Genomic DNA, 8684 nt, shown 5'->3' on the forward strand with positions numbered 1-8684 from the left:
TATGCTTGTACCTAAGACGGCATTTTGCCTTTTCTATTTAAATCCGATGCAATTTCTGTGTTTCATCGTCAATAAGAAGGTCAGAGGGATACAGTAATCCTGAAGTGAAGCATCGGAATCTATAACTAGTTTCACAGGAATAGTTCAAAAATGTAGTCAGTAAGAAGAGTCAGACTTCTTGTACTTAAGTCGGCATTGTGCCTTTTCTATTTAATTCCAATGCAATTTCTGTGTTTCATCGTCAATAAGAAGGTCAGAGGGATACAGTAAACCCGAAGGGAGGCATCGGAATCTCTATCTAGTGTCACAGGAATGGTTCAAAACATAGTCAGTAAGAAGAGTCAGTCTTCTTGTACTTAAATCGGCATTGTGCCTTTTGTATTTAATTCCGATGCAATCTCTGTGTTTCATCGTCAATAAGAAGGTCCAAGGGATACAGTAAACCTGTTGTGAAGCATCGGAATCTGTAACTAGCGTCACAGGAATGGTTCAATACATAGACACTAAGAAGATTCAGTATGCTTGTACTTAAGACGGCATTTTGCCTTCTCTACTTAATTCCGATGCAATTTCTGTGTTTCATCGTCAATAAGAAGGTCAGAGGGATACAGTGAACCTGAGGTGAAGCATCGGAATCTATAACTAGTGTCACAGGAATGGTTCAAATCTCAGACAGTAGGAAGAGTCGGTCTTCTTGTACTTAAGTCGGCATTGTGCCTTTGCTATTTTATTCCGATGCAATTTCTGTATTTCGTCGCCAATAAGAAGGTCCAAAGGATACAGTAAACCTGAAGTGAAGCATCGGAATCTATAACTAGTGTCACAGGAATGGTTCAAAACATAGACAGTAAGATGAGTCAGTCCTCTTGTACTTAAGTCGGCATTGTGCCTTTTCTATTTAAATCCGATGCAATATCTGTGTTTCATCGGCAATAAGAAGGTCAGAGGGATACAGTAACCCTGAAGTGAAGCATACGAATCTGTATCTAGCGTCACAGGAATGGTTCAAAACATAGACAGTAAGAAGAGTCAGTCTTCTTGTACTTAAGTCGGCATTGTGCCTTTTCCATTAAATTCCGATGCAATTTCTGTATTTCATTGTCAATAAGAAGGTCCATTGGATACAGTAAGCCTGAAGTGAATCATCGGAATCTATAACTAGAGTCACTGGAATTGTTCAAAACATAGACAGTAAGAGGAGTCAGTCCTCTAGTACCTTAGTCGGCATTGTGCCATTTCTATTTAATTCCGATGCAATTACTGTGTTTCATAGTCAATAAGACGGTCGAAGGGAAATAGTTAACCTGAAGTGATTCATCGTAATCTATAACTAGTGTCACACGAATGGTTCAAAACATAGTCAGTAAGAAGAGTCAGTCTTCTTGTACTTAAGTCGGCATTGTGCCTTTTGTATTTAATTCCGATGCAATTTCTGCGTTTCATCGACAATAAGAACGTCCAAGTGATACAGTGAACCTAAAGTGAAGCATCGGAATCTATAACTAGTGTCACAGGAATGGTTCAAAACATAGACAGTAAGAAGAGTCAGTCCTCTTGTACTTATGTCGGCATTGTGCCTTTTCTATTTAAATCCGATGCAATATCTGTGTTGCATCGTCAATAAGAAGGTCAGAGGGATACGGTAAACCTGAAGTGAAGCATCGGAATCTATAACTAGTGTCACAGGAATGGTTCAGAACAGTCAGTAAGAAGAGTCAGTCTTCTTGTACTTGAGTCGGCATTGTGCAATTTCTATTTAATTCCGATGCAATATCTTTGTTTCATCGGCAAAAAGAAGGTCAGAGGGATACAGTAAGCCTGAAGTGAAGCATTGGAATCTATAACTAGTGTCACAGGAATGGTTCAAAACATAGACAGTAGGAAGAGTCAGTCTTCTTGTACTTAAGTCGGTATTGTGCCTATTGTATTTAACTCCGATGCACTATCTGCATTGCATCGTCAATAAGATGATCGAAGGGATACAGTAAATATGGAATGAAGCATCGGAATCTATAACTAGTGTCACAGGAATGGTTCAAAACATAGACAGTAGGAAGATTCAGTCTACATGTACTTAAGTCGGCATCGTGCCTTTTCTATTTAATTCCAATGCAATTTCTGTGTTTCATCGTCAATAAGAAGGTCAGAGGGATACAGTAAACCCGAAGGGAAGCATCGGAATCTCTATCTAGTGTCACAGGAATGGTTCAAAACATAGTCAGTAAGAAGAGTCAGTCTTCTTGTACTTAAATCGGCATTGTGCCTTTTGTATTTAATTCCGATGCAATCTCTGTGTTTCATCGTCAATAAGAAGGTCCAAGGGCTACAGTAAACCTGAAGTGAAGCATCGGAATCTGTAACTAGTGTCGCAGGAATGGTTCAAAACATAGACACTAAGAAGATTCAGTATGCTTGTACTTAAGACGGCATTTTGCCTTTTCTATTTAAATCCTATGCAATTTCTGTGTTTCATCGTCAATAAGAAGGTCAGAGGGATACAGTAAACCTGATGTGAACCATCGGAATCTATAACTAGTTTCACAGGAATAGTTCAATAAAGTAGTCAGTAAGAAGAGTCAGACTTCTTGTACTTAAGTCGGCATTGTGCCTTTCCTATTTAATTCCAATGCAATTTCTGTGTTTCATCGTCAATAAGAAGGTCAGAGGGATACAGTAAACCCGAAGGGAAGCATCGGAATTTCTATCTAGTGTCACATGAATGGTTCAAAACATAGTCAGTAAGAAGGGTCAGTCTTCTTGTACTTAAATCGGCATTGTGCCTTTTTTATTTAATTCCGATGCAATCTCTGTGTTTCATCGTCAATAAGAAGGTCCAAGGGATACAGTAAACCTGAATTGAAGCATCGGAATCTACAACTAGCGTCACAGGAATGGTTCAAAACATAGACACTAAGAAGATTCAGTATGCTTGTACTTAAGACGGCATTTTGCCTTTTCTATTTAATTCCGATGCAACTTCTGTGTTTCATCGTCAATAAGAAGGTCAGAGGGATACAGTAAACCCGAAGGGAAGCGTCGGAATCTCTATCTAGTGTCACAGGAATGGTTCAAAACATAGTCAGTAAGAAGAGTCAGTCTTCTTGTACTTAAATCGGCATTGTGCCTTTTGTATTTAATTCCGATGCAATCTCTGTGTTTCATCGTCAATAAGAAGGTCCAAGGGCTACAGTAAACCTGAAGTGAAGCATCGGAATCTGTAACTAGCGTCGCAGGAATGGTTCAAAACATAGACACTAAGAAGATTCAGTATGCTTGTACTTAAGACGGCATTTTGCCATTTCTATTTAAATCCGATGCAATTTCTGTGTTTCATCGTCAATAAGAAGGTCAGAGGGATACAGTAAACCTGATGTGAAGCATCGGAATCTATAACTAGTTTCACAGGAATAGTTCAAAAAAGTAGTCAGTAAGAAGAGTCAGACTTCTTGTACTTAAGTCGGCATTGTGCCTTTCCTATTTAATTCCAATGCAATTTCTGTGTTTCATCGTCAATAAGAAGGTCAGAGGGATACAGTAAACCCGAAGGGAAGCATCGGAATTTCTATCTAGTGTCACGTGAATGGTTCAAAACATAGTCAGTAAGAAGAGTCAGTCTTCTAGTACTTAAATCGGCATTGTGCCTTTTGTATTTAATTCCGATGCAATCTCTGTGTTTCATCGTCAATAAGAAGGTCCAAGGGATACAGTAAACCTGAAGTGAAGCATCGGAATCTACAACTAGCGTCACAGGAATGGTTCAAATCATAGACACTAAGAAGATTCAGTATGCTTGTACTTAAGACGGCATTTTGCCTTTTCTATTTAATTCCGATGCAACTTCTGTGTTTCATCGTCAATAAGAAGGTCAGAGGGATACAGTGAACCTGAGGTGAAGCATCGGAATCTATAACTAGTGTCACAGGAATGGTTCAAAACTCAGACAGTAGGAAGAGTCGGTCTTCTTGTACTTTAGTCGGCATTGTGCCTTTGCGTTTTTATTCCGATGCAATTTCTGTATTTCGTCGCCAATAAGAAGGTCCAAAGGATACAGTGAACCTGAGGTGAAGCATCCGAATCTATAACTAGTGTCACAGGAATGGTTCAAACATAGACAGTAGGCAGAATCAGTCTTCTTGTACTTAAGTCGGCATTGTGCCTTTTCTATTTAAATCCGATGCAATATCTGTGTTTCATCGTCAATAAGAAGGTCAGAGGGATACAGTAACCCTGAAGTGAAGCATCGGAATCTGTATCTAGCGTCACAGGAATGGTTGAAAACATAGACAGTAAGAAGAGTCAGTCTTCTTGTACTTAAGTCGGCATTGTGCCTTTTCTATTAAATTCCGATGCAATTTCTGTATTCCATTGTCAATAAGAAGGTCCATTGGATACAGTAACCCTGAAGTGAATCATCGGAATCTATAACTAGTGTCACTGGAATGGTTCAAATCATAGACAGTAAGAGGAGTCAGTCTTCCAGTACCTTAGTCGGCATTGTGCCTTTTCTATTTAATTCCGATATAATTACTGTGTGTCATAGTCAATAAGACGGTCCAAGGGGTATAGTTAACCTGAAGTGATTCATCGTAATCTATAACTAGTGTCACAGGAATGGTTCAAAACATAGTCAGTAAGAAGAGTCAGTCTTCTTGTACTTAAGTCGGCAATGTGCCTTTTGTATTTAATTCCGATGCAATTTCTGTGTTTCTTCGACAATAAGAAGGTCAGAGGGATACAGTAAACCTAAAGTGAAACATCGGAATCTATAACTAGTGTCACAGGAATGGTTCAAAACATAGACAGTAAGAATTGTCAGTCTTCTTGTACTTAAGTCGGCATTGTGCCTTTTGTATTTAAGTCCGATGCAATTTCTGTGTTACATCGTCAATAAGAAGGTGCAAGGGATACAGTAAACCTGAAGTGAAGCATCGGAATCTATAACTAGTGTCACCAGAATGGTTCAAAACATAGACAGTAAGAAGAGTCAGTCTTCCTGTACTTAAGTCGGCATTGTCCCTTTTGTATTTAATTCCGATGCAATTTCTGTGTTTCATCGTCAATAAGAAGGTCAGAGGGATACAGTAAACCTGAAGTGAAGCATCGTAATCTATAACTAGTGTCACAGGAATGGTTCAAAACAGTCAGTACGAAGTGTCAGTCTTCTTGTACTTAAGTCGGCATTGTGTCTTTTGTATTTAATTCCGAAGCAATTTCTGTGTTTCATCGTCAATAAGAAGGTCCAAGGGATACAGTAAACCTGAAGTGGAGCATCGGAATCTATAACTAGTGTCACAGGAATGGTTCAAAACAAAGGCAGTAAGAAGAGTAAGTCTTCTTGTACTTAAGTCGGCATTGTGATTTTCTATTTAATTCCGATGCAATTTCTGTATTTCGTCGCCAATAAGAAGGTCCAAAGGATACAGTAAACCTGAAGTGAAGCATCGGAAACTATAACTAATGTCACAGGAATCGTTCAAAACATAGGCAGTAGGAAGAGTCATCCTTCTTGTACTTAAGTCGGCATTGGGCCTTTTGTATTTAGTTCCGATGCAACTTCTGTGTTTCATCGTCAATAAGAAGGTCCTAGGGATAGAGTAAACCTGAAGTGAAGCATCGGAATCCATGACTAGTGTCACAGGAATGGTTCAAAACATAGTCAGTAAGAAGAGTCAGTCTTCTTGTACCTAAGTCGGCATTGTGCCTTTTGTATTTAATTCCGATGCAATTTCTGTGTTTCATCGTCAATACAAAGGTCCAAGGGATACAGTAAACCTGAAGTGAAGCATCGGAATCTAAAACTAGTGTCACAGGAGTTGATCAAAACATAGTCAGTAAGAGTAGTCAGTCTTCCAGTACTTAAGTAGGCATTGTGCCTTTTGTATTTAATTCCGATGCAATTTCTGTGTTTCATCGTCAATAAGTAGGTCAGAGGGATACAGTAAACCTGAAGTGAAGCATCGGAATCTAAAACTAGTGTCACAAGAATGGTTCAAAACATAGACAGTAAGAAGAGTCAGTATTCTTGTACTTAAGTCGGCATTGTCCCTTTTGTATTTAATTCCGATGCAATTTCTGTGTTTCATCGTCAATAAGAAGGTCAGAGGGATACAGTAAACCTGAAGTGAAGCATCGTAATCTATAACTAGTGTCACAGGAATGGTTCAAAACAGTCAGTACGAAGAGTCAGCCTTCTTGTACTTAAGTCGGCATTGTGCCATTTGTATTTAATTCCGAAGCAATTTCTGTGTTTCATCGTCAATAAGAAGGTCCAAGGGATACAGTAAACCTGAAGTGGAGCATCGGAATCTATAACTAGTGTCACTGGAATAATTCAAACAAAGGCAGTAAGAAGAGTCAGTCTTCTTGTACTTAAGTCGGCATTGTGATTTTCTATTTAATTCCGATGCAATTTCTGTATTTCGTCGCCAATAAGAAGGTCCAAAGGATACAGTAAACCTGAAGTGAAGCATCGGAACCTATAACTAATGTCACAGGAATCGTTCAAAACATAGGCAGTAGGAAGAGTCATCCTTCTTGTACTTAAGTCGGCATTGGGCCTTTTGTATTTCGTTCCGATGCAATTTCTGTGTTTAATCGTCAATAAGAAGGTCCTAGGGATAGAGTAAACCTGAAGTGAAGCATCGGAATCTATAACTAGTGTCACAGGAATGGCTCAAAACATAGTCAGTAAGAAGAGTCAGTCTTCTTGTACTTAAGTCGGCATTGTGCCTTTTGTATTTAATTCCGATGCAATTTCTGTGTTTCGTCGTCAATACAAAGGTCCAAGGGATACTGTAAACCTGAAGTGAAGCATCGGAATCTAAAACTAGTGTCACAGGAATTGATCAAAACATAGTCAGTAAGAAGAGTCAGTCTTCTTGTACTTAAGTTGGCATTGTGACTTTTGTATTTAATTCCGATGCAATTTCTGTGTTTCATCGTCAATAAGTAGGTCAGAGGGATACAGTAAACCTGAAGTGAATCATCGGAATCTATAACTAGTGTCACAGGAATGGTTCAAAATAGTCAGTAAGAAGAGTCAGTCTTCTTGTACTTAATTCGGCATTGTGCCTTTTGTATTTAATTCCGATGTAATCTCTGTGTTTCATTGTCAATAAGAAGGTCCAAGGGATACAGTAAACCTGAAGTGCAGCATCGGAATCTGTAACTAGGGTCAATGGAATGGTTCAAAACATAGACACTAAGAAGATTCAGTATGCTTGTACTTAAGACGGCATTTTGCCTTTTCTATTTAATTCCGATGCAATTTCTGTGTATCATCGTCAATAAGAAGGTCAGAGGGATACAGTGAACCTGAGGTGAAGCATCGGAATCTATAACTAGTGTCACAGGAATGGTTCAAAACATAGACAGTAGGAAGAGTCAGACTTCTTGCACTTAAGTCGGCATTGTGCCTTTTCTATTTAATTCCAATGCAATTTTTGTGTTTCATCGTCAATAAGAAGGTCAGAGGGATACAGTAAACCTGAAGGGAAGCATCGGAATCAGTAACTAGTGTCACACCAATGGTTCAACACATAGTCAGTAAGAAGAGTCAGTCTTCTAGTACTTAAGTCGGCATTGTACCTTTTCTATTAAATTCCGATGCAATTTCTGTATTTCATCGTCAATAAGAAGGTCCATGGGATACAGTAAGCCTGAAGTGAAGCATCGGAATCTATAACTAGTGTCACTGGAATGGTTCAAAACATAGACAGTAAGAGGAGTCAGTCTACTAGTACCTTAGTCGGCATTGTGCCTTTTGTATTTAATTCCGATGCAATTACTGTGTTTCATCGTCAACAAGACGGTCCAAGGAATATAGTAAACCTGAAGTGAATCATCGTAATCTATAACTAGTGTCACAGGAATGGTTCAAAACATAGTCAGTAAGGAGACTCAGTCTTCTTGTACTTAAGTCGGCATTGTGCATTTTGTATTCAATTCCGATGCAATCTCTGTGTTTCATCGACAATAAGAAGGTCAGAGGGATACAGTAAACCTAAAGTGAAACATCGGAAACTATAACTAGTGTCACAGGAATGGTTTAAAACATCGACAGTAAGAAGTGGCAGTCTTCTTGTACGTAAGTCGGCATTGTGCCTTTTGTATTTAATTCCGATGCAATTTCTGTGTTACATCGTCAATAAGAAGGTGCACGGGATACAGTAAACCTGAAGTGAAGCATCGGAATCTATAACTAGTGTCACAAGAATGGTTCAAGTCATAGACAGAAAGAAGAGTCAGCCTTCTTGTACTTAAGTCGGCATTGTCCCTTTAGTATTTCATTCCGATGAAATTTCTGTGTTTCATCGTAAATAAGAAGGACCAAGGGATAGAGTACACCTGAAGTGAAGCATCAGAAAATATAACTAGTGTCACAGGAATGGTTCAAATCATAGACAGTAAGAAGAGTCAGTCTTCCTGTACTTAAGTCAGCATTGTGCCTTTCCTATTTAATTCCGATGCAATTTCTGTGTTTCCTCATCAATAAGAAGGTCAGAGGGATACAGTAAACCTGAAGTGAAGCATCGGAGTCTATAACTAGTGTCACAGGAATGGTTCAAAACATAGTCAGTAAGAAGAGTCAGTCTTCTGGTACTCAAGTCGAAATTGTGCCTTTCGTATTTAATTCCGATGAAATTTCTTTGTTTCATCGTCAATAAGAAGGTCCAAGGGATACA

Source organism: Schistocerca serialis, unplaced genomic scaffold (assembly GCF_023864345.2).
Source record: "Schistocerca serialis cubense isolate TAMUIC-IGC-003099 unplaced genomic scaffold, iqSchSeri2.2 HiC_scaffold_1417, whole genome shotgun sequence".
In the NCBI taxonomy this organism is placed as follows: Eukaryota; Metazoa; Arthropoda; class Insecta; order Orthoptera; family Acrididae; genus Schistocerca; species Schistocerca serialis.